Source organism: Macaca nemestrina, chromosome X (genome assembly GCF_043159975.1).
Source record: "Macaca nemestrina isolate mMacNem1 chromosome X, mMacNem.hap1, whole genome shotgun sequence".
NCBI lineage: Eukaryota > Metazoa > Chordata > Mammalia > Primates > Cercopithecidae > Macaca > Macaca nemestrina.
The window spans coordinates 43,297,250-43,322,750 of NC_092145.1; the positions used below are offsets into that span (position 1 = coordinate 43,297,250).

The following is a 25,501-nucleotide window of genomic DNA, read 5'->3' on the forward strand; positions in this document are numbered from 1 at the left end:
ATCGCTATCCCTCCCTGCATCAATCTAGGCTGGATCTTGGGAGACCGACCCTATGGGTGAGAGGGGTACGGATGGGAGAATTAGGTAGCTCCAACTAGATTAATCTAGATCTATCAGGGATCCAAGCCCGCCCGATAGGACCCCAGCGCTCCGCTGTCCCCCTGTCCTACCAGCCGCCCTCTGCCCTTACTCTTTCAGGTTCAACTCCCCTTCCCCCTGAATGACCTATGGTCACTGGAGCAGCCTGGCCACCACCGGCCCAGAGTCCGGGCTGAGGGGGGTGGGCAAAGGTCACTGCCCAAAGCAGGGGATACTCAGGCCAAGCGGCAGAGAGAGACTCTGCTAGCCCTATGCTCCGAAGGACTCCTGTCCCTTCTACCCGCACCCGAGCTTAGCCTCCCACCTCCCCTCCTGTCTCTGCCACCACCCAGGGGAGGGGGAGGTCTGGGGAAGCAAACGAACGAGACAGAAAATTCCGTACCGGGGCGGGGAGAGGTGAGACGGTGGGACGGGGCAGCGGGGGTTGACTTGGGGCTGCGGCTGCGGCTTCCTTCCACCCCTGGCCGCCGAGCTGCAGAGAAGGCAGAAGCTGCTGCCCCTGCCGCCTGCCCCGTCCTCCCTCTTTCCCTCCCCCCTCCCCGCCTCCCCCGCCCCGCCCCGCCACTGGGAGATTGAGAGAGGCTTCCGCGGCCCGGGGGCTGGGGGAGGTGAGGGGTGCTTTTGCCTACCACGGTTGTCTCAGTCTCTCTCTCTCTCTCTCTCTCTCTCTCTCCCCCCCCCCCTCCCTCCCTTTCTCTCTCTCACACACACACACACACACACACACACCCCACATCACAACCACGACGGGTTGTCCGCAGCTCGCAGCCACCCCAAAGGGAAGAAGAAAGAACAGGAGCAGAGGGAAGCCGGGCGCAGAAAGAAGGGAAAAGGAAGAGCTCAGGGTTGGACATTTTTGGAGACAGGGGTGGGGAGGAGAAAGGGAGCGTGCCTCCTTGATTTTCCCCTCCCCACCCCTCTTTGCTTTTCTCTCCCCTTCCCTGTATAGCATATTCCAGAAACGGCAGCAGAAGGGGACAGAAACCTCTAGTGTAGAAAAGGGTTTTGGAGGGGTGGCCAGCGCTCCCGCCAGCCGCTACCTAACAGCTGGAGCTTGAGTGTGAGTGTAAGAGTGTGAATGCGGCTCTCTCTCTCTCTCTCTTTTTCTCTCTCTCTCCCCTCTCTCTCCATCCCTTCCTTCCTCCCTCCTTCTCCCTTTCCTTCACACTACAGTGTCAGCTACCCCTGTCAGTTTCCCCGTGTCAGTTTCTTCCCTAGCTCTTATTGTGTGTGGCTGGCTGCGTGAAGGGAGTGGGTGCGCTTGAAGGGGCTCAGGTTGGGTTAGAGAGCTGGGAGAACAGGGCAGGGACATTGGTAGAGCAAAGAGTTTCGGGGCACTGGCGAAGGTGAAAGGTGAGGAGGGCCGATCTCTTACAGGGAAGTTTGGGAATAACTGAGCATCCAAAGGGGAAGCCAAGGTAGGAGCCAGTACTTGCGCTCGTCTTTACACCCCGCCCCTTTCCCTGTGCTTATCCGCCCACCCACCCGTCAGCCTAGAGGCCCCGGGCTGTCCCAGTCGGCTGCTGTTTGCGCGCCGCAAAAGAGGAGTCCGGCAAGACGCCGCACCACGCATCCTGGCCCGCGGACACCCAGACGACACAGATCTGATCCGAAGAAACCACTGGGCTCAGGGTAAGTCTACAGGCGGCCGGTGCGCTCCATTACGCTGCCTGAGCGCTGCTGAGGGGCAAGGGGCAGCGAAGTGCAGGTTGAATGAAGATGCTGGGCTGCTGTAGGCTGAGAAGCATTGACTGACTGGCTGTGGGCTCAGGGTGGTAGGGAGCAGAGGGAGGCCAGCAACAGATTGTTTTGGAAGAGGAAATGCAGTGGGGAGAAGCTCTAGGGGTGACAGGACAAGGTGCTGCCGGCGATGACCAAAAACATCCTTTCACTGGGAATATTTTCCTGAACCACATCTGTGTCCTGTCCCTGGAAAATGATTTGCTCCATTCTTGGGTAGATTTTAAGATCCCTGGGGAACCTGCTCCCAGGCCTCCTTAAAATCGATTAGTGTGGCCCTAGGACCAAGGATACCTGCCCTTTGTCAAAAGCAACCTTCAGAAATAGAGAGTCAGGAGCCGCATCATGAAGGTTCAGAAACCAGGGTCCCCATTTACCTTCTTTGTCTTGTATCCTTCGAACTTAAGAAATGGCCAGATTTGTTTGCCTGTCTTCCTTAAAGGAATCAAAAAATGCAAATGGAGGGGCATCAGTCAGATCTCTGCTTCAAAGTGGACACCTCCCTCCCTCCCTACACACACATCTACTGGGACAAATGGTCATGATTATGTCCCACATATGCAGGTACTGAGCTGAATTCACAGATGCTCATCTTTCTCCGTGGTCTCTTAGAATGAGATTAGGAGAAGGGCTTTTCCCCTATGACAACCTGGGCTCTTTGGGTCAGTCATGTACCTGGTGATGGTTAAGTTTTTAGCAAGGTTATTACTCCCTCTGGAAAAGCCTGAAGCGGGTAACCAGCCTGAAAGATAGAATCTCTGAACTTTACCCGAGTTTATTATAAGAGTAGGAGAGACACAGACTAATCGATAATGCTCCTTTTAGAGATTATGCATGTTAACCGTTGGCTTCAAATGAGAAATAATTAATACATTGACATGGCACACCCAGACCCACTTTCCTATTGCCATATATTGGTCTTCATGGTGTTTAGCAAGAATAACAAGTTTATATATCAGCATTCATAATTGTCTATTGTTGGTCTCATAGGTTTTTTGATGTTTAATTGATGATTTATATTATGTCTCCTTTCCCATAAACTCTTTAAAAACTGAGATATAAATGACGTCACATGGTACCTTTCATCATGTTTTTAAAATCTGCTTATTCTAAATCAAAAGGCATGTTAATACATTTACATAGTACGAAGTTCGTTTCAAAGCAAATATATAGCCTGGGATAAAAGAAACTCACAGGGTCAAGGAGTCTCTGAAGCTCTCTCTGTGAGGTCGAAGGAAGAATTGAATGTCACCTAAAATCCACATTTTGGTCCCTGGAAGATGCTGTTTTCATAAACTTTCACTACATATATAGGGAGAGAGAGAGAGAGAGAGAATGTGTGTGTGTATGTGTGTGTGTGTGTGCATACGTGTATGTGTAATTTTTCAAGGACCTCAATCAACCCCATACAATCTTGGTTCTGTGCTTTTGTAATAGAGGGGAGCAGGAGGTGAATTTATGCTTCCAAAGCACCCAGGTTCTTCTGTTAAACTTTCTATTTATTACTACGTTACCAAAATGTAATGAATTGCCTCCTTCCAACTCAGCAAATAAGACAAATGCATTCTGCATTAAGTGAAACTGTTTATGTTGCATCAGGCAATTTGTTCTAATGTTCACTGCTAAGAGAGAGCAGAATGAGGATTACTCAAGTAGGATCTGAAAAGGTGCCCATTCTGTTACTTTTTAAAGCAACCATAAGTAAGTATTTTCTTAGGTTAAAATTACACTTTCAAATAGATATACTAAAGACCGGGTTGCAGACAGGTAGGAACGAACTGGCAGCATCATAACTGAGAGAAAACTCAAAATATCAACACGAATGAAGCCTACAGTGTAGGTTTTGCTCTGTTCTTGGTGATGTGAGTATCTGGCTGTTGAGGTGAGTCTTGATGGTTACCCAGGGGATAAGCAGGTGAGCAGGTTCAGGGATTCAGAACCAATGTAGCCCCCAGCTTCATTGATACTAATTCACCTGCCTTCAGTGTACATCTCAACATGGAGACCTGAACCAGATATCTGCCATCCTTCCCAGCCATAAGAGCTATAATCCTAAGATTCTGTTCTTCCTGTAGCTAACAACTAAAACCAGAATGGCATGCAGAACCACAGTACTTAGAGAAGACTAGGCCAGGAAATTAGAGATGCAGGAGGGAGGAAGATGAGAGGAATATGAGAGAACCAAAGATGTTTTGAAACAAACAGAAAGAAAACTATCCAGGTGTTTGCTTTGGCTGGGAATGGAATTAATCCAGAAATCAACTCATATGTGAAGCATCTTAAAATTGCCTGTATTTGACTTGCAAACACTGTGTAAACAATGATAGAATTCCATAGTACCAAGGAATTGGGAACCTTGGAGTACATTTTCAGTGTTGCCGTCTCATTTCACTCCTTACAATATTAAATTCCAATCTGCAAGCCATTCAGGTGCTTAATTATTGAATGGATATTTCAAATGTGTCATGCTGCTTTCCTGTAGCCTATTTTTGAATGTTCTAATTTGTCTTTTGCCATGGCTCCATCACTGAAGGTGGTAGACTGAAGCATTTCTGCCTGTTTTACTTCTGCCAAAGGTTCCTGTTTTCACCTTAGTATACTAAGCTGTTCAGATGCCTCCTGCTAACTGAGGAAGAATATAAGGTGCAGAATCTCTCTCCCCAAAGCACTCTGTGCCACAAGGTGCCACCGGCCTAATTTGGCCCAGTCATTTTCCAGGTTTTCCGGGAAAGGTATGACGAAGTTTGCAGCCTATAGACAAAAATGATGCTCATTCTAGGCAGAAGTTATTCCTCATCTTACAGATCAGGGATAAGCTAAGGCCAGCCATCATGTCCAGAGCTAGTAGCTGATATATCGTAGTGTCATCCTTTGTAAAATTCAATGAAGCTTTTCTTCTGTTGATGGGCCCCTCAAACTTTGTCCAATGAGACCAGAAGACCCATACTGCCAGCAAGGAGTGATTCCTGAATGACTCAGCTGTGGTCTTATAAACAAACATGTACATCATGCTCAACTGAGTGAGAAGAGATGATTTAAAGACATTATAAAAGCTGATAGGGGCTAAGCAAAAATTGCAATTCGCTGGGTGAAGGGAACTTGGCAAGTTTCTTAGGTTTTGTTCTCTGTCACCAACTGTGGAGTTGGCCCTTCGATGGAGGTGGCCAATGCAATTGCTCCAGGTTTTTGCCTTGGCAAAAGGAAAGAAAAAAATAACGACAAGACACAAGCAGGGATCTTGGCAGGGTCAATTCTCTCATTTCACCTATAGAGAAATTGAAGTCCAGAGAGTAGAAATGACTTGCCTAAAACAGACTACTAGCTAACAACAGCGGCAAAACCAAAACCCAGGACTGTTTGCTGATACTAAATACATTTTCTGAAGCTCTCTGGAGATCTTCCCAAGAAATCGAGAGGTAACTAAAGCCAAGTTTACCAAGATCATAACCCTCTACTTCCATTCCATATTTAGGTATACATGTTTATATTACATGCTACTATCATATCTTTGTGACTTACCTTCTCAACCATCACCTCCCCCTCACACACACACACTCACACACACAATCCTATCTTGCTAGCTAAGAAAACATTGTATGTGCCTACAGCTAGCATATTCAGATGGAAGGCAGAATTAAACATGACAAAAATTTAGCTGCTCACATTTATGTGTCTGATCTGGCTCACACCACCAACAGCAAGGCATCTAGAAATCCCAGTCTCTGCTGCACCACAGTAGTTTTGGGGAATGGAAGCTAGCAGAATCCAGTGACTATGGCTCTGGTTTTGTATACTCAATCTCAGAATCAGCACCCCCAAATGCATGTGCAAATACACACACGCGCACACACACACACGAACATGCACATACAGTCACACACTTTCCGAAAAATTAAAACAAAGAAAATAGAAAAGATAAGACAGGTGGTTTTTAGAGCAGAGTACAAGAAGGAAAGGTTTGCAAAGGGATATTAACACCTTCTCCCATTTTTTAACCTTACTGCCTAATTTTCATTAATTCCACCCTAATTTATTTTAGGATCTGAGAAAATAGGCCAATGCAAACATGTTTACTACAGCCAAGAAGGATGATCTGGAAAACCTCCACATTTTAGTGAGAATATCACAAGGATAGGGAAAAGGCTAGGACTTAGTGAGCTAGAGCCTTGCTACTCCAAGTGTAGTCCCCACACCAGGACTGCCACCATCCCCTGGGAGCTTTCTATAAATGTAGAATCTCAGATCCTTCCCCAGACCTACTGAATAAGAATCTGCTTTTCATGCAGATCCCCAGTGGTTCATTTTTATACTAAAATTTGAGAAGCACTGGGCTACAGCTTATCCAAAAAGCACCTGAAAGATACTTGAAAATAAACAATTACCTACCGAGCATGTAGGGACAATTCATGTGGCTTATCAATTAAAAAATAAAATATAAACTTTTTCCAGGTCCGCTTATCTTGTTATTCACAGTAAAACCCTTAAGTGTGGGCAAGAGAGTTTCGTGTAAGGGGAGTAAGATCATAGGATTTGTCTATTTACCACGACGACTTGGATTTGGGAACTCACACAGACCTGAGTTCAAATCCTGGCCCTGCTCACGAATTACTAGCTGTGTAAACATGCACTTTGCCTTTAAGCCTCACAGTCCCCATCTATAAAATGGGATTAATAATAGTACCAACTGGCACTGGGCTGTCATGAAAAATTAAATAAGACACTATAAGGCACTGGGATATGGTGAACAATCAATAAATAGAAGATACAATTCATATGATTTGGCCAACAATTTTAGTTTGGTAGAAAACCAACCACTAGATGTGAAGTCTTAGGGCACCTAGCATTGTTTCTAATGGACGTGAATCTTATTGGGTTTTCTACAGATAGAATGCTAAGATATACAACAGTAAAATATATTTAAATATAATGGAGGCCACTAGAAACAAAGATTTTTTTCAGAAGGAATTACAGGTGTCCCTAGTGGAATCACTCCATGGAAGAAGACTGAAGTCAGAAATGACCCTGTTCTATGAAGCATATCTCAAAATATGACTAAGTTAGAAAGTCAAAAGTGAGGCATTTTCTGCATGTTTGCATATATATGCAGCATGAAAAACACATGGATGCACACACATACATACACACACATGGACGCATCCTTTGATGGACAAACTATAAAATAATTCAAGGCTGAAATGACGTTCTAGGATCAGAACAAGGTTTCTGCCTGATAAAATCTTTAAAATGCATGAATAATAACCTCTACCTCGTAACTTGCTCATGTTGCACAGTTTAATGACTTAGGTATTACTATTTTGTGGGTGAAAAAAAATAAGCAACTCCTACCTCTTCCCAGCCCGTGGTGCTACCCATCTGCTCAATTTTCTCACCAGTAAAATATGATACATGTGGTACTTATAAAGTCCAAGGAATCTCTAGGCATTTGATTCTATAAAGACTTATTGACTGGCATGTGCAATCTGGGCGACCTGATTGTAAAGACACAGAGACAGACACTACCACCTCTGGGTCCCAGTCGTTTGGTATGTTCCGGACCTCCAGCTTCCCCTGATTTTCAGTAGTATCAGATTAGTAAAGTATCAATAATCTTATAATAGACAATATATATCTCTAATTGTTAAGATTTCTGTGATCACTCTAAATAAACAATAGCAAGTGTTATCAGTTATTGACTATCTTTATATTAGTTTTCTATTGCTGCCATAACAAATTCTCACAACCTTATCAATTTAAAACAACACAAATTTATTATTGTTATAGTTCTGTAGTTCTGAAGTCTGACACAGGGATCACTGGGCTAAAATCAAGGTTTCAGCAGGACTGCCTTCCCTTCTGGAGGCTCTAGCAGAGAATCTACTTCCTCACTTACTCAGATTGTTGGCCAAATTCACTTCCTTGAGGTTATAACTGAAGTCCTAATTTCTTTGGTGGCTATCAGCTGAAGCTCATTCCTAACTTCTAGAGACAACCCACATTCCTTAGTGCATGGCCCCATTCCTCTGACTTCAAAGCCAGCAAGGGCCTGTTGGGTATCCCCTTACACTTTGATGAGGGGGCACTCAGCTGGCTAACTCCTATCTCTTCTCCCTTTGCATCTCTCTCTGGCTGACTGTTCTGCCTTCCTCTTCTGCTTTGTTTTGTGCTTACATTGGGTCCACCGACATCATCCAGGATTATCTCCTATTTTAAAGTCTGCTAATTAGAAACTTCAATTATATCTGAAAAATCTTTTTTACCATGTAACATATCATATTCACAGGTTCTGGGAATAAGGGAATTGACATATTTAGGGGGTGGCCATATCTTGTCTACCATAATCCTCTGTGTGTTGAGTGCTACAAATAATGTGGTCTTAAATGACATTCACTACAGTTTCTATATGATAGGTATTATTATTATTCCCATTTAACAGATGAGGAAACAGGATGAGACAAGTTAACTGGTGTGTTTACCACTGCACAGCTTGTGAATGGTGGAGGCAGGGTTGGAACACAGGTCACTCTTCCTCCAAATCTTGAATTTTCCCTATTGGCTTACATTATGTAGCTGCCTCATTGTTGGAAAGCTCTTTTGGTGGTTTTTGTTTCACTTGTTGTCGTTATTTTGTTTTTTATCTTTTTTTTTCACGTTTTTGAAAAGGTAATTTATATTCATGGTTTAAAAATAAAAATACATTAAAAGGTATTCAGTTTTCCATCTGCATGGTTGTCCCCACCCCTCCCTCGTTTGATTTGTTTCCCTCTAAAACTTCTGAATGAAAATACAGGCAATCATGAATAGATGTACAGAAATATCTTTACGTTGTAACAAAATCTCTCAAACTACAGCTCAAATCCATTTTGTCCTTTTGTTGCATTCTCATGACAATGCAACTTTGGAAGAACTAACATCTGTGTTAAGTGACAGATCTTTGGGCCAATCAGTTACCTAAGCAACTGGTGACTCCACTTACTTTCTAAAATGCCTTATAATCCTTTTCACCCCATGATGCTCACTTGAATACTCTATACATTATGTAACCTTTAATGCCTCAATATTATGTATGTCATCAATTTTATCTGAACATCCCAGAGTCCTGGAATTTTAGGAAGCACAAACATGAGAGAGAGAGAGACAGTGAGAGACAGAGACAGAAGAAGAGAAAGGAGAAGGACGTAGAGAAAACAGAAAGGAAAATACAAAAGAAGAAAAAGGAGGAGGAGGAAGAAGAAGACAGAGAGTCGGAGGAAGAAAAAGAGGAAGAAGAGGAGAATGTGGATGAGGAGGAAGGAGGAGGAGAAAGAAGAAGAGGGAAAGAGGAAGGAGAAGAAGAAGAAGAAGGAGGAGGAGGAAAAAGAAAGAAGAAGGAAGAAGAAGGAGGAGGAGGAAGAAGAAGAAGAAAGAAGACAGAAGAAGAAGAGGAGGAGGAGGAGGAAGAGGAAGAAGAAGAAGGAGGAGGAGGAGGAGGAGGAGGAGAAGAAGAAGAAGAAGAAGAAGAAGAAGAAGAAGAAGAAGAACTCCCATAATGTACAGTGAGAAAAAACATACACTTATGAAATATATTTTATTATTATTCCATATTGTAATGGGGTGATATTTTAGCATAAATAAGCATAATGTCTTATTTATAAATAATCTTTCATAAAATAGACACAGTTATGTATCTTGCAAAAGAACATGGAACTCTTACATAATTAGAAACACTGAAACAGACTACCATATAATCGGGTAGCATATCATATAGCAATAGGCATCGAAAACAAGATGACAAGTTTGGTTTAAACAAAGAATTGAATAAAGCTAGTAACAAAATCAGTATACCAGAAGGAACTATTTTGTTATTCCTACTATGAACATTGTTCTTTAGCTGTAATATAAGAACCTCTTCTTTCCAGCATGTCAGTAGCATACAGTATACACTTGCCTTCTAGTGGCACAAAACAGAGCATCCTATTATCTTCTGTTTGTTTTTTGTTTTGTTTTGTTTTTCTATCCTTTAAACCAGTGGTTTTCCAGCTGTGGGCAATGATTCTTTAATGCACTGTAAAATCAGTTTAGTAGTTCATAGCCACTATTTTTAAGTGAAATATAGTAAAAGAGAGAAATGTGAGTCTCAGTAAGAGCAAGTATTGTTTCATTAATCTTACTTTAGTAATGCATGTGTGTGAGTATGTTCATGTTTGTGTATATATTAGATTCAACGTAAAATGGTTTTCTTGCTGTGGGTTATTGTCCCAAAGTTTGATAAATATTGCTTTAAATTATTGGAACCACTGAACAGATGTTATATTTCAGAATACTTATAAATAAATGAATCTCTGCCCGCACCTAAAAACCTTGGCCTTCCTGAACGTATTTTCTAACTAAAAGGAGATTCCACACTGTCCCTTGGCATTGTAGTCCCCAGTTCCTGGCAATGCTCAGAAAATAGGAAGCATCCAAAGAAAAATTTAAAATCCCATAAAAAAATGGGAATGTCTTTTATCTGTGGTGTATGAATATGTGGAGATTTGTAGCATCTCAAGATTTGGAATTGAGTTTCCTAGTTGTCACTTCCATTGGCATCTTATGGATACAGTGGCTCAGGAGACCCTAGTCAGTGCTGAACATGGCCTGAAAGTTTGCAACTCACATGAAATATTTAACTTCAAGAACCACCAGAGAACTTTATACTTTTGATTGTGGTCATCTTTACATAGTGGTCATCTCCAGAAACGTTTTCTAGATTAGTAGCTTTTAGTCTAATGATAAAGACTGAACAATGAAGAAAGATTGACAGGAATATAAAATGTATGTTTGTGGATACATCTAGGAAAATGCTGATGAAGTAGTGATGGGTAGGTGAAGATTGTCACAGGATATTTGATGTTGCCAAAGAGAGGATTTTCACATTTGTTACGGGGCAATTATGCCAAGGAAGAGGAAAATGAGAGGGCTAGTTGGAAGGATACAGACAAGAGAGTATTAAGGAGTAATTAAACAACTCAATCCTCAAAGTGGTAATTGAGCTCCTACTATCAATCACTTGACGAATATTCACTCAGTGTGCACTAGGTGGAAGGCACTGTTGGGAATGCAAACATCCTTGCTCTTCCTTTTCCCTCTAGGAACTTTCAACATGGTCAGAAGTGAGTGGGATGATGGGAGCAAACATGATGTGAAATCCTGGTATGGCCAAGTAGGGCATTATGCTTTAAGCCATTCATGGAAATAGAAATGGAAAGCCATTCATGGAAATAGCCATTCTCCAGGTACTTCCAGGAGATAGAGTGGGGAAGTTTAGTCTGTAGAGGCCTTTAGATGTTCAGGCTGTGCTGGATTTAATTTAGTGGATGAAAGGAAGATACAAAAGGATTTTGAGATTTAAAAAATGAAATAATGATAACCATGTTTGGGAATGATTATTCTGGAAATGGTGTGTAGGAATTCCGGTTTGGTGGAGGAGCAAGCAATGGCAGGCATACCAGTTAGGAAGCAATTATAGAAATTTAGGCATGAAGAGTAGCACTGTGGTTAGGTACAGAATCTAGGTCCAAATTCGTCTGGGTGTGATTCTAACTGTCCCACTCTGAGCCTTAGTTTTCTCTTCTATGAAAAGAAAAAACTAAAAATACCTGCCTTAAAAGAATACTGTGAAGTTGAAATGAGTTACATGTACAAAGCACTTAGCCCAGTACCTGGCAATAGTAAATGTGTGCACGTTGACTGTTATAGTGTTGTTATTGCTTTTATTACTGCAGTGGTGCACCTGGAAAGGATGGGGTATAAAATACACTGTGAAGAAACAATAATGGTGAATGGTTGTGTGATGTGTGATGAAGGTAGTCAGAGATATCTGCAAGTTTTACCTCCTTGCTAGGTAACAGAGAAATGATGCCATAAGAAATCGTGAAGGCGAGGTGAGACAGGAAGATAATAAGTTGGTAATAAGTTTTGGTATAGAATTAAGCTCGGAGTCAGTGTGAGACAGTCTAGTGAAAATGAAGCTTGGAGTCAGTTTGAGGCTTGCAGTCATTTGAAAATGACTACCAAAAAATTTTAGATGTGACACTGGAGCTCAAGAGAAAGTTTAGGGATGAAATGAAAATTTGAAAAGTCACAGATATAAGTATAACAATTTTTATCTCTGATCTGGGCGTGGTGGCTCACACCTGTAATCCCACCACTTTGAGAGGCCAAGGCAGATTGATCACCTGAGGTCAGGAGTTCAAGACCAGCCTGACCAATATGGTGAAACCTCGTCTCTACTAAAATTACAAAAATTAACCGGGCATGGTGGCACGTGCCTGTAGTCAGCTACTCAGGAGGCTGAGGCAGGAGAATTGCTTGAACTCAGGAGGTGGAGTTTACAGTGAGCTGAGATCATGCCACTGTACTCCAGCCTGGGCAACAGAGGAGACTCTGTCTCTAAAAAACAAACAAATGAAAATTTATCGCTAAGAAATACATGTAAAATCTCCAAGAAAGAAAGAAGAGAGACAAAAGCAGATAGTTAAGGTTTAATCTGTAGTACATGATTAGTGGAGGCAGAAGAGCCACAAGAAGAATGATTGAAGGCAAAAAGAGACCTGTTCAAGGCACTGCTGGGAATTCATAAAAAGAACATGCCCTGCTCAATAGAACTTATAGACTCAGGACAGAAGGCATTGTAAAGTATGAAATATGCAATAATGACATTCAATTTAAAAATATAAATTCTCAGTTTCAAAATATACCTTATTTTGTTGACTAGAAAAGACAGGAAGGCTTCATAAGTATTTTAGCCCTTGAATGATGAGTGACATTTGGAAATATATCAAGGAGCACATTTCAGATGAGAAGAATTATATGATCAAAGGTGAAGAGTTAGAAATGGGCACACCAAGTTTAAGAGAGAGAGAGAGAGAGGAGATCGATCTGACAAGAGTGAAGGAAGATAAGGAAAGGTAAGAGAGGAAAAATGCTCAAATTACCCCCATAGCTAATCTCAAGTCCCAACTGAGGGAGATTTAAAATGTTCAGTCTCATCTTAGCTTTAAAGCTGGATGTTTCGTGTCATTTTTTTTCTGACATGAAACTCAACTCCCAGCTTTCTCGGTTAAATGATTGAGAGGACAGTGATGCTATTAACAAGAATAAAGTGATAGAAGAAAATTAGCAGGTTAGGGTGAGGTGATAGGAGGGTAGAAAAGGGATGATGACTTATGTTTGGGACATGTTGAAGTAAAGGTGCCAGTGTGACATCCAAGCACAGATGTTAAACAAGCAGTTAGTTAAATGGGTTTAGAACTCAAAATAGAAGTCTGAGCTGTAGATATAGATTAGGGAGTCATTATCCCATAATAACAGGACAATAATAGCAGTGATGATGACAAATACTTACGAAGTATACTCTATCTAAGGCATGGTTCTAAGAGTTTTCCAAATAGTAAATCATTTAACCTTCACAACAACCTTATGAAGGAAATGCTATTTGTATCCTCATTTAACCAAAGGACTAAAACCAAGGCTCAGAGAGGTCTCATGCCTGAGGTCACACAAGTGGTATCTATTGGAGACAAGATCCAAACCCAGGCAAGTACAAATCCAAAGTTCATGCTCCTCATTACCACATTAAGAGTGAGTGTTAGTCTTAGAAGTAGAATCACTTACTCTAGCAGAGCACAGTGAAATAGGTCAGCTACCGATCCTTGAAAATACCAGTATTTCAGAGGTAAGTGGGAGAAAAGAATCTTTCAGAAGAGACTAAGAGCAATCATAGAGATAGAAGGAAAACTAGGAGTGAGTGATGGCCTTAAAGTCACTGAGGAGAGAATGCCCAAAAAGGGGAGTGGATATTAGCAGCATTAAGAGCTGCAGCCACTGGATTTGACAGTTCAAGGGGCTTTGAATAATGTAGTGGTTAGGAGAGGGGACAGCAAATCACAGGCCATGGGCAAAATTGGGCCCACCATCTGTTTTGGTGTGGCCTCAAGCTAAAAGTGGTCTTCACATTTTTAATGCCTGGAAAAAATCAAAAGAAAATATATTTCATGATGTAAAAGTTATGTGAAACTCAAATTTCAGTGTCTATAAATAAAGTTTTATGGGAACACAGTCACTCTGATACATTTATGTATTGTCTATGACAGCTTTCTTACTACAATGGCAGAGCTGAGCAACAGAGAGCATATGGCACAAAAACCCTAAAATTTTGTCTATTTAGCCCTTTACAGAATAAGTTAGCCAGCCCGTAGGTTAAAGGATTAGCTGTAAAGTCAGACGACCTCAGTTCAAATCCCAGCTCTCCCCCGACTACACAATGTGACCTTGAAAAAGTCACCAAATGATCTAATGACCATTGTCAGTAAAATGGAGATTAAAATGGTGTTTATCTCATAGGATTCTATTTAGTTAGTTAGTTAGTTAGTTAGTTAGTTAGTTATTTTTGAGACAGGGTCTCACTCCGTCACCCAGACTGGAGTGCAGTGGTGTGATCATGGCTCACTGCAGCCTCAACCACCCCAGGTTCAGGTGATCCTCCCACTTCCCCGAGTAGCTGAGGGTACAGATATGTGACACCATGCCTGGCTAATATTATGGGGTTTTGGGGTTTCTGTTTGTTTGTTTGTTTTTGTTTTATTTGTAGAGAGGGGGGTTACATCATGTTGTCCAGGCTGGTCTTGAACTCCTGGGCTCAAGCGATCCACCCACCTTGGCCTCCCAAAGAGTGGGGATTACAGGAATGAGCCACTTATCGAGCCCAACTTCATAGGATTTTTTTGAGGATCAAATAAGACAATTTGTGTAAAGGGCCTAACACAGTGTCTGGTGCATAGTTAGAACTTAATAAATGTCAGCTGCTGTTGACTTTTGATATGGCAGAAATGAAGCCAAATTGCAATAGGTGGCAAAAGGAATTGGAGATGAGGTCTAGACAAATAGAAACTATACTTTTGAAAACTTTCACAGTGGATTTGAGGATGGAGGAGGACGTAACTTTTGGGGGGGCCATTTTCAGTTTTAGTGGAGAGATTTGAACTCAGGGAAGGGGAGAAGTGAATGAAGATTGAGCATCTGGGAGGAAAGAAAATGAAACAACAACCTGATGAGGTAGGAAGATCAAGAGTATAGATCAGAGATTAACCTTAGAAGGGAGTAGGAACAATTCTTCCTCAAGAAATAAAATCGAGTTTTATGCAGATATAAGATTTTACGTGGGGTGGGGGAAATTCATATCTCAAAGACTCTTTCCTTTATAAGGTTGGAGACAAGCTTTTCTGTTATGGGGCATGTTGTAGGGGAACTTGATGGAACACTGGCTATGGAACTTTCAGAAAGAAATTGACCCAGGAGATTCCAAAGAGGTATATGTATGAAATGGCCCTGTGGGCTTGACGGAGCTTGGAAAATCGAACTTGGTGGCGCCAATCTGCACAACCATGTGAATTACTCTAGAAGTGCTGAAAAACCTGAAAGAAGAAATCCAGAAAGCATAGGGGTGAGTTGAGTCATGACTTTTAGTTGTGTTGAAATACTTGGAAAAGGTAATGTCACCATTGGCAAACATGTGAATCCCATACCAGCCTGTCATTGGAACCACTGGCTCTGGGACTCTGGTCTTGTCAAAAGGCTCTGCAGCTTGCTCTTCTTTATCCTGCCTGGTGTGGTATCATGTTTGCACAATGGCACAGCCTCCCCAGACATTTCTGGATTTCTTTCCCTGAAATCTCATTGCAACATAACAGAGACAGACGGTACATTGGAAAGCTCTGAGGAGGAACATAAACTGTGACTTTTGTGGAGACAGAATGATACTGCTGAAGCATGGGGGCTAGTGCTACAGAGTCTGAGTACCTTTCAGGACTCCATGAGCCTAGCAATAAAATCCCTATTAATTTGAGAGATTCAGGACACAAGCTTTATGGTGTCCAGCATAAATCCAAATAAAATGCTACAATGGCTGGTGTGCTGGGTTTGACTCCCTTGAGACTCCAGGGCCAAAGTTACAGGGCTAACAGGCCAACTCCTGTCTGGGCAAACTAAAGGCAGAACAGAAGTCAGGAAAGGAAACATTGTCTGAGGAGGCCACAGATTCAGGGAACAAATGCTTTGGCTAGAAGTTGAGATGGCAAGGAAGAAATGGAACAAGTTTTCCTAAAAAGGTGCCCAGTGAACCCCCTGGAGGCTTGCAGCTCAGCTGAAACTTAGCCAGGGCAGCTCTGAAGATTCCATTCAGACTTCCTCTAGAGAGCATACACATTCTGCTGGGGAAAACAGGTCTCCTGTAGGCATTTCCCCATCTTACGCTGACCTTTTGGCCCGGGACTCAGACAAGTATGCATTCCCCTTAGAGGCTTCCAGGCTCATTTGGAGATCTGCTAAAAGGATATAGAGTGCCAGTTTGCATTCAGATAGCATGCACATGCCCAAAGCACTTGCCCATCCAGCATTTTAAGCAGACTAGTATGGTGTCAAAAGCACTATACTGGGAGTCAAGAGTCCTCGCCCTGCTACTTACTAGGAGTGTGACCTTAAGCAACACACTAAGCCACTCTGAACCTCAACTTTTAGCATGTATAAACTGAAGATAATAGTAGCGCTGGCCTAATAGAGTTGTTGGGAGGATTAAATAATAGTGCTTAGCATAGAGTCTGACTCATAATAAGCACTCATTAGCTGCCATCCTCATCCTCATCATCCTCATTTAACATATAAAGAACTTGAAGCATAGATTAGGCTTAAGCCTGGCTCTGACACTTATGAGTCATAAGACCTTGGGCAAGTCACATCACCTCCCTGAGCCATTTCTTTCTTCTCAGTTTAAGGTAGACTTGGCTGATCATACAAGATACTGTGTGTGAAAATTATACAGTACTTTTCAAATACTATAGTATTCGTTTTCCTTTTCAGAGAGCATCATCTGTTTTTAAAGACAGGGAAAAGGACCTGAGAGGTAAAGGCATTTACCCAGTGAAGCAACAGCAAACCTGGAATGAGAACTCAAGGCCCTCTACTTGCAACCCAAGGCTCTTCCTAATTATATTCTCTGAGAGCAGTTTGGTCTTGTACTCAGAATAGTGTTTCACATGGTCCCAGCAGTGCGGGCTGTGCTGATGATGTGTGTGCTTCTGTGATGCTCACCAGCCAGAAGGCAGCAGTGCTGACTGGGCCTCTTGCAGGCAGATGTCAGAAGCCAGAACCTCAAGTTCTTTGTTTGCCCCTGTAGCGAGTGACTAGCATTCAAAAATAGAGAGTTTGGGCCATCTTCATACCCAAAATACTTTCTTCTCCCCACAACCACACAACCTTGGTGTATGAATCCCCATCATTCAAGCTTTGTTCCTTTTAAGATTCAGACCTTGTTCAAAAGGTGAACTCCCTAGGACATGCATGCAATGCCTGCTACCAAGAATCAGCAATCAGAGCAACAGTATGAATGAAATTATTCAGTGCTTTTTCTCTCTGGAAGCGGGAAAGAGGGAGATTTCAAGTACAGGACACTGCTCAGTCTTCCTGGATAGCTAGAACAAACTAGAGACACCAGGAAAGATATTATAAATGGAGAGAGGGGCACATAAAGGGTAGGTTGCAAAAGCAGCCCATCTCTATCCATTTTGAAAGTGCAGGAGCAGGACAGACGGAAGAAACATCCCTGGAATGGTGAAAAGAGCATCCGTTTAGAATGACAAGGTCAGACTTCCAATATTATGGCAAATTTCCTAACCTGTCTATGCCTCAGTTTCTTCACCTGTAAAATGGAGTGATCATGATCATAGTGATCATCGACCTTACCAGATAGTTCTAAGTGTAAGAAGAAAAACATGTGTGTGAACATGCTTATAAATCAATGCCCAGATCTAAGTGATCATCAAGGATTCAGTTAACTTCTCAGAGGAGGCTCGAGGTTGCAGTGACCTTGACAGCTAAACGGCCAGGTGAGATGCACCTGGCTTTCCTCCCATCCCCTTCCCTGCTAAGTGGAGCATTTCATGCACCTGCCATGCTTCCTCTCTGAGTCTTCTCATCTCTGGCAAAGTGGAAGCATTTAGTAGCTCTCCCTGGGGCCAGCAGTAGGTCCCAAGAGCTCTGATCTGAGAGCAGTGGAGGTAGGCAGTTGGCAGAGGTCAAGGCCCTTCTGAGACGGAATGCATTCCCACTGGCCAGCTGCAGCCTCCAGACAGATGTGGAAGTCCTGCCACCAACCCAGGGAAGCAGAGACAATTAGGATGACCTCTCAGTGACAAGACTCTGGAGTCATTAATGCAGTGACATAATCGGCCTGACAAAGCTGAGATGGTAGACACACAGTCCAGCAATATGGCAAAATAGTTGTCTCAAGAAATAAATAAAGCAATCTATAAATAATTACTGAGGCTGTTAGCTATATCTTATCTTCTCCCCTATCCTGCTTCTTGACATTACTGGATTCAGAGGCCCCACAGGGGTGCCAGTCAGAGTAAGAGAGGTGACAAGGGAAGGAATGGCTGGAGCCAAGGACTCCAGTTGGCCAGAGGCTACTGAGGACCCTGCAAAATGTCCACCTACAAGTTCCGGGGACCCCCCTCCTCAACACAGTCTTCTGTGATGAAAGCAGGCAGGGATGGGTGAAGAGTCACCTCTAGTGAGGAATGGAAGAGAGATGGGACTGCTAATAGGACAGAGAAATACCTAAGGCCCACTTATCAGATCATGACTTAGCTCTAGCCACTACAGAGGTGACTGACTCTGGGCAAGGCTGAAGCTCCGGGTATGTATGGGAGGTAAGTTGAGAGGGTGGTAGGGTGCCGGGCTGTATAATTACCCTGAAAGGCCATTCTTACCATTTCCTTCTCTTTGCTTTTATTAAATAAGCCCTGAACTGAAAATGACAGAAATGGGGAAGGTCATGTATGAACAGGTAAAATCAGAACTGGTAAGGAGGAAACAAGGCCAGCCACATTATCCCTCAAACTGAGAAATTTAAGTTTCTTTGTACTCTGCCCTAAATTTTATTGAGTTCATTTTATTAAACACTTGGTATATTCCAGACACTAAGTGCTTGACAAATACTGACTCTCATAATCCTCATCATAGCCCTCTGAGATAAAGACTATAATAGTTCCCATTTTACAGATGAGGAAAATAAGAGTCAGGGACATTAGGTAAATCGCCTGAAACAGCACAGCTAATAAATGGTGAAACCAGGATTCAAACCCAGGATAGCCCAATTCCGGAGAAGAGGCCCTGCTCTTCACCTCTATGATATGCTTCCTGACAACTTACATTCAAATCGTACACCTACCATGTTCTGTTGATATCTGATATTTATTGGTGGGTATCTCCTCCCAGTCTAAGCATTGATGGTAGGCACCACGAAGGCCAGGGCCAGACCTTTCTGGTTCACCACCATATTCCCAGAGCCTAACACAGGGGCTGAATGATTAAATGAATTCATTACTGATTTCATGAGTAATCAATGAAAACAACTAAATGCCAAATAAAATAACTGCAGTAGTTTGAGACAGGAACTCTTTTCAATGTATATGCAGAACTGTAGATGACTCTGAGCTATAGGAACACAGAAGCAGAAGGGTTTGGTTCTGCCTGGAGATGTCAGGGAGCGCTGTACAGAAGTAGGTATTCACAAGCAGAGAACGGCCATCAGGTGGAGGTATTCTAGACCAAGAGAAAGGCATGAGGAAAGTCAGAGCTGTCTGGGGACAGCTCTGGTGTGGTTGGAGTCTAGGATATGCACATGGGAGTAGCCAGAGGTACCTTTGGAGAGCTAGGCAGGAGCCTACTGGTCAATTCAAACTTGATCCTATAGCCAGAGCAGAACCATCAGCCAAGTTTTTGTTTGTTTGTTTGTTTGTTTGTTTGTTTTGTTTTGGAAACACAGTCTTGCTCTGTCATCCAGGCAAGTTCAGTGGTGCCATCTCGGCTCACGGCAAGCTCTACCTCCCAGGCTCAAGCAATTCTTCTGCCTCAGCCTCCCAAGTAGCTGAAACTACAGGCGCACACCACCACTCCCAGCTAATTTTTAGTAGAGACAGAGTTTCACCATGTTGGCCTAGCTGCTCTTTAATTCCTGACCTCAAACAATCCACTTGCCTCTGCCTCCCAAAGTGCTGGGATTACAGGCATGAGCCACTGTGCCCGGCCCCATCAGCAAACTTTTAAGTAGGACAAAGATATGATAATCAGATTTGTGTTATGAAAATGTCATAATCCTCAAGGGAAAGATGGAAGAGACAATGAAGCCAGGAAGACCAGAAAACAGAAGGTTTGACGGCAATGTCCTGAATCGAGGACAGAGATTGTTAGAGGCTGTACTGATAGCTCTTGGTGATAGGACGTGGAAGAATAAGGGAAAAGGAGGATTCAAGAATGACTCCCAGTTTTCTGGCCTGGGAAACTGGATAGATGGTGTTTCCAAAAATGAATGTGATGGTTTCCAAAAAATATGTGAAGTAGGTTAAGATGAGCGTGGTGATAAATTTGGTATTGAGCACGTTGAGTTTAAGGTATGTGTGGAGGGATTATATACCAGTGGTGATGCTCAGTAGGCAGTTTGACATGTAGATCTTAAGCTCAGGAGAGAGAGATAAAAAAAAAATTAGATTTGATATTCATTGCTGTGCAAGATCAATCATTGAAACCATGTGTGTGAATGAAACTAACTTTTTTTTTTTTTAAAGAGGTAGTCTCGCTCTGTCTCCCAGGCTGGAGTGCAGTGCAGTGGTGTGATCATGGCTGACCGCAAGCTCCACCTCCCAAGTTCACGCCATTCTCCTGCCTCAGCCTCACAAGTAGCTGGGTCTACAGGTGCCCGCCACCACGCCTGGCTAATTTTTTGTATTTTTAGTAGAGACGGGGTTTCACCATGTTAGCCAGGATGGTCTCAATCTCCTGACCTCGTGATCCACCCGCCTCGGCCTCCCAAAGTGCCGGGATTACAGGCGTGAGCCACCGCACCAGGCCTAATCTTTTCTTTTAAACTCACGCAGATCATGATTTGATCTATCCTATGATGAAAGGAAACTACCTAGGTCTTAAGATAAAAGAGAGATGCCTTCCCTTTCAAATACTCATTCCTAAACTTTTCAGTAGAGAGATTATTCCTGATACATTTCTAGATGCTTAGGGAAAGTCAGTCAATGATTATGGACGAGCCAGAAGCTTGGCTCCCATTCTGAGAGGTTGAGCCAAAGACTCTGGGTACTTCCTTTGCATTTTGGAAACCAGCTGTCTGTATGAAGCTGGCACAATTGGTAGCAGCTCTAGGGTCTCCACATTGTAGGAGGGAATATATCTCTCTTCCAGTTGCCCCCTACACTTGTTGACTGACTGGCTATCGTGGCCCAAAGCAAAGGTTGTCAAATAGCCTTTCCTTTTCAGAGAAAAAGAAAGAAGAATTTTCAAAAAGGGCATTTATGCTAAAATGCTCAGTGAACTTGAGTGAGTAATTTATCCTCTCCATGCCTTGAAATATAGTGCTATCTACCTGATATAACTCACAAGAAAGTTGTGAGGATCAAATTAATCATGGAGTATTAAAATGCTTTTTAAAATACACTATAAGCAAAATATATTATAATTTCAAGCACCAAGATATCTGGACTATAGTTTCCAATCCTTCATTGTTCCAATTAAAAATGGTATTTTACTTTGCCTTCGTTTATTTTCCTATATATGACAGAAGTGATCATAGACCTTTTGTATTTTGGAGTGTGCATGTGTTTGGGGGGCAGGATGTGTGCTGGCTTGTATACAAACACAATTATCATAAATGGCTTTAGAATAAGTAAGCACTTAAAAATGCTAAGTAGGTTTTTATATGCTACCTGACATTATTCTTTTAATCTTTCACATCTCCTCCTCTGATATCTCTTTTTTCTCAAAGAATTCATGCAAGCATACACTACTGAACCCAATCCCCTGTGAGGAAAGGGGGGAAAAAATGTCTTCCTGTGCCCTGATCTAGAGGCAAAAAGTGCTCGTTGATTTATATTAACAAAACAAAAATAAAATTTTTATTAGTTGTCTATGGCTGTATAAAAAAGCAGCAAATCTCAGTCCCTGAAATGTCTACAGTTCGCAAAGGCCAAAACAAGCATGAAGACATGAGCTAATATCAAGCAGAGAGGCTGTGCCGCACAGATAAGTAAGGAAGAAAACATGCCAATGGATAAAAGTTATTCAACCCCTGAATGGATTGCCTAGAAAGGTAATTTGGGGCAGGATCAACAGACTTGAAATCTGAATGAAATAGCAAGAGAGATGAATCAGGAAACAATAGAATTGGTCTGTCATAGTTTGGGTTGATTCCTACAGGCCAGAGTTCAAACAAACCAGTCCAGAATCTCTAGGTCCCTTCAAACCTCAGAGTCTCAAAATATAATTATATGAAATGCACTGAGACTAATATTTTTTCAAACCAGCCTAAGACATCATTAAACAACTTCTAAGCAGAAATAAAAGACATTTGTGGTAATGCCACCACCATTCCTCAGTCTCATGCGCTAGTAGTTGAAGTCATCCTACTTCCATCGCTCTTTGCCCCATATATATAATTAAGTCACTAAGCACTCTTCATTTGAATTCTGCATTTTGTTATTGCTTATCTTACTGCATTTTCCACTGCTATTACCCTGCTTACTGCCCTTAAACGCAAGCTAAGCCTCCGAGCTGGTCCAGCTGCCTCCAGTCTCTCCCTGTCAATCTGTTCTGCACATAGTCACTAGATTCATCCTCCCTTGATATTACCCTACTTAGTGCCCTTATCCGCAAGCTAAACCTCCGAGCTGGTCCAACTGCCTCCAGTCTCTCCCTGTCAATCCATTCTGCACATAGTCACTAGATTCATCCTCCCTTGACATTACCCTTCTACCTTCAGTAGTTCCCCACTACCTATAGGATAAAGTTCAAACCCTTTACCCATGGATCCTAGGCCTTCCATTATCTGGCACCAACAACATTTTGAGTACGATCCTTCTCTATAAATCCTCTGCTCTAGAAAAACTATTTGCAGTGTCTCCCAGCACAACCTCTGCTTCCTCTGCATTTACCTATACCAGTATTGTAGCAAGAATATAGCTCCCATTCTAAACTGCCTCTCAAAATATGATCTATCTTTTGAGATCCAGCTCAAATTCTACCTTACCCAATAAATATATACTGCATGTCTAGTATGCACCAGGCAGTTTAAAGTCTTGCTAGCTTTCCCAGTCTTTTATTGCTCCCTTCTCTGAGTCCATTGAGCAGTGTCTAAGTATCACAATTGGCCCTTTGTAGTGATTCTCTTATACAATTATTAGCTATTGTTTTCTGTCTTAATGTTTTTTGTACCCAAGAACACTGTAAGGTTCTTGAGAGCAGGAACTTGGTTCTGTATTTCTTTCTTCCCTCACCCCTTACTCCACACCCTGAAAGTAACACATTGCTTTGCATTTTGTAGGAAGGAGATATATATTATTTTAATTATTTTTATAACAGCATATTTCCAGTCAGAAATCCTATTGACCTGAGAGAGAGTTACTACATCAGCATCAAAGCAGCCTAAATGAAGCAGAGCAAAAGTAAAACGAATTGGCTCTCTTGGAGACAATACAATTAAATTATAAGTCTAGAAGGAAAACACATCTGTTCTATGGCCTGGAGATATAAAGAATGCCTATAACATATAGGAGAAAGAGAAAGATGACTATAGCTCATAAAAGAAAATCAAACCATTATATCATTGAAATAAACTGTTCCTGGTTCTAGACAGGAGAGCTAATGCAAAACTTTCAATGATTTCCAGTTATAAGTTCACTTTACGGTTCCTTGCAGATTGAAAATTAGTGTAAAGAAGGAGCAAAGAGTTGGCTAGCACCAGAAAAACCTGCTTCTGGACTTTTTCTTTTATTCACTTTCCCTCCTTCTCCCACTATTTTCTCCCTGCTACATCTCCAACTACCACTAGACCCCCTACACACACACATACGCACACGTTTTTAATAGTTGTGTGTGTGTGTGTATAAACCAGTTTATTAGCTGCCTTTGTAAAGATTGCTTTTCTCTGTCTCCTTGGAGTATTCCAGTTAAGGAGGGACCACAGCCCTAACCCCAAACCAAATACCAGAGACTCTCAGAGTCTTCCTGACCTGCTCTGCCTTCACAGCTCCTCCTCTTCTTTTGTTTCAACTCTGTTTCAGGCCCCACCCTCATCTCAGATCTGAAGACTAATATGGTCCTCAGTTTTCCCCCTCAGTATTCCTCCTCAGGCATGGCTTTGCATTCTCCCTTAGTTTCAACTCCCGCTTGGCCTCCCAATGAAACAAGCCTGTTTTTGTATCCAAGGACCATCTCCAAGGATACCCCCAGGACTTGTACACCACAGGGAATCTGACAGAGCTGAATGCTGATGGTCAGTAGGAGATGAAGATACCCTCTGTCAACTCTTGTCTCTTTTTTGCCACCCTTTCTGTAGCCTTCAACACAGATTTGATCAAAATGGATCTTGGCCATGTAGTAAACAGAGCTTAATATAGTCCAAGAAATTCTGTGGATGTTTAATTAATAAACAATTGTTGAACAGCTTCGATGGCCTACAAGCTGAATTAGACATAAATCAGGACACGGACAACCCAGAAAGTGTTTTCCCCAATATTGGAAGGAAGTTTCTAAGGAGGAAACAGAAAATTAAGGTCCGGGAAATGGCCAGTTGTTGGAGGGTCCAGACGAAAGCCAAGGCCGAGCCATCAGGCACTTTCATCTAAGAGTCCACAAAATTGGAAAACCAAGAAAGAGAGGTTTTATTTTCCCCATTTCACAGAGGAACTGGAGAGGCATGAGTTCAAAGAGAAAGCATATTGCAGCTAGCAAAGCAACCCTTTTGGGGGAAGCCTTTCCAAATAGGCTCTGCTGATGGTTCTCAGTCATATATTATTTTGGTGGGGGGAGGATATTCATGCAAACAACAAACTGCAGTTAGCAACATATTGCACAAAGTGATTTACAATATTGCTTGGGAAGTGTTGGTAGGTTCATGTGCACCCCCAGTGGAGAAACACTAAGTTAAATCAGAGGGATCAATCCAACCAAACACAGGAACCAGAAATCACCAATGTTTTTGACAAAGAACCTCAGATAACCTCAGATAAGTTTCTTTATTTCAAATCTGGTCATATCTAAGTAATGTATTAGGCTAAATACAGTACATGAATAGAAGCAGCCTCATGTTCATCAATATTGGAAAACATTATATCTTAGATCCTTCAAAAGAATATTACTGTTACAACCTCACTTTATTTTGTGAGGGAAATATCTTTTATTGCCTCTTGTTTTAAGTTCTGAATAGATGCAGGTTGCCCTGGGTGGTTACCTCTCCCTGCATTGGTATATAAGTTTGTCATTATCAGGTAGTTTGGCAAGGGGTTGCAAATGTAAATATCCTCAGGGGTCCGGCAGTAACAAAACTGTGAAAGTATTGGGTAGGAGATAATTGGGAGTAGTAAGAACTATGGTGATCAGCAGAGGGCATGCCCAACCAAGAATTTCAGTTCAAAACTTTTTAAGGCCACATGCTAGTCACACATATGTTTCTAAGTTTTAGACTTAACCTCTGGCACCTAGTTTTCTATCTCTGGTTAAAACTCGAAGGAAAGAGGGATGGAGTTGATAAGTCCTCAGTGTCTTTCAGCTTGAATATTTGTTTATTTTGTATTAAATGTTGCAAATC

General features: G+C 42.2%; 1 protein-coding gene across 1 annotated transcript in view; it reads left to right on the forward strand.

Annotated features, from left to right (window-relative positions):
• Window positions 1-800: 800 nt before the first annotated feature.
• The window catches only part of LOC105490484 (transient receptor potential cation channel subfamily C member 5), a 327,334-nt gene continuing 302,633 nt past the window's right edge, over window positions 801-25,501 (forward strand). The window contains exons 1-2 of the mRNA XM_011756193.3: window positions 801-944; window positions 1,592-1,731. The gene's annotated coding sequence lies outside the window, so the exon portion shown is untranslated. The remainder of the gene's footprint in view (window positions 945-1,591; window positions 1,732-25,501) is intronic.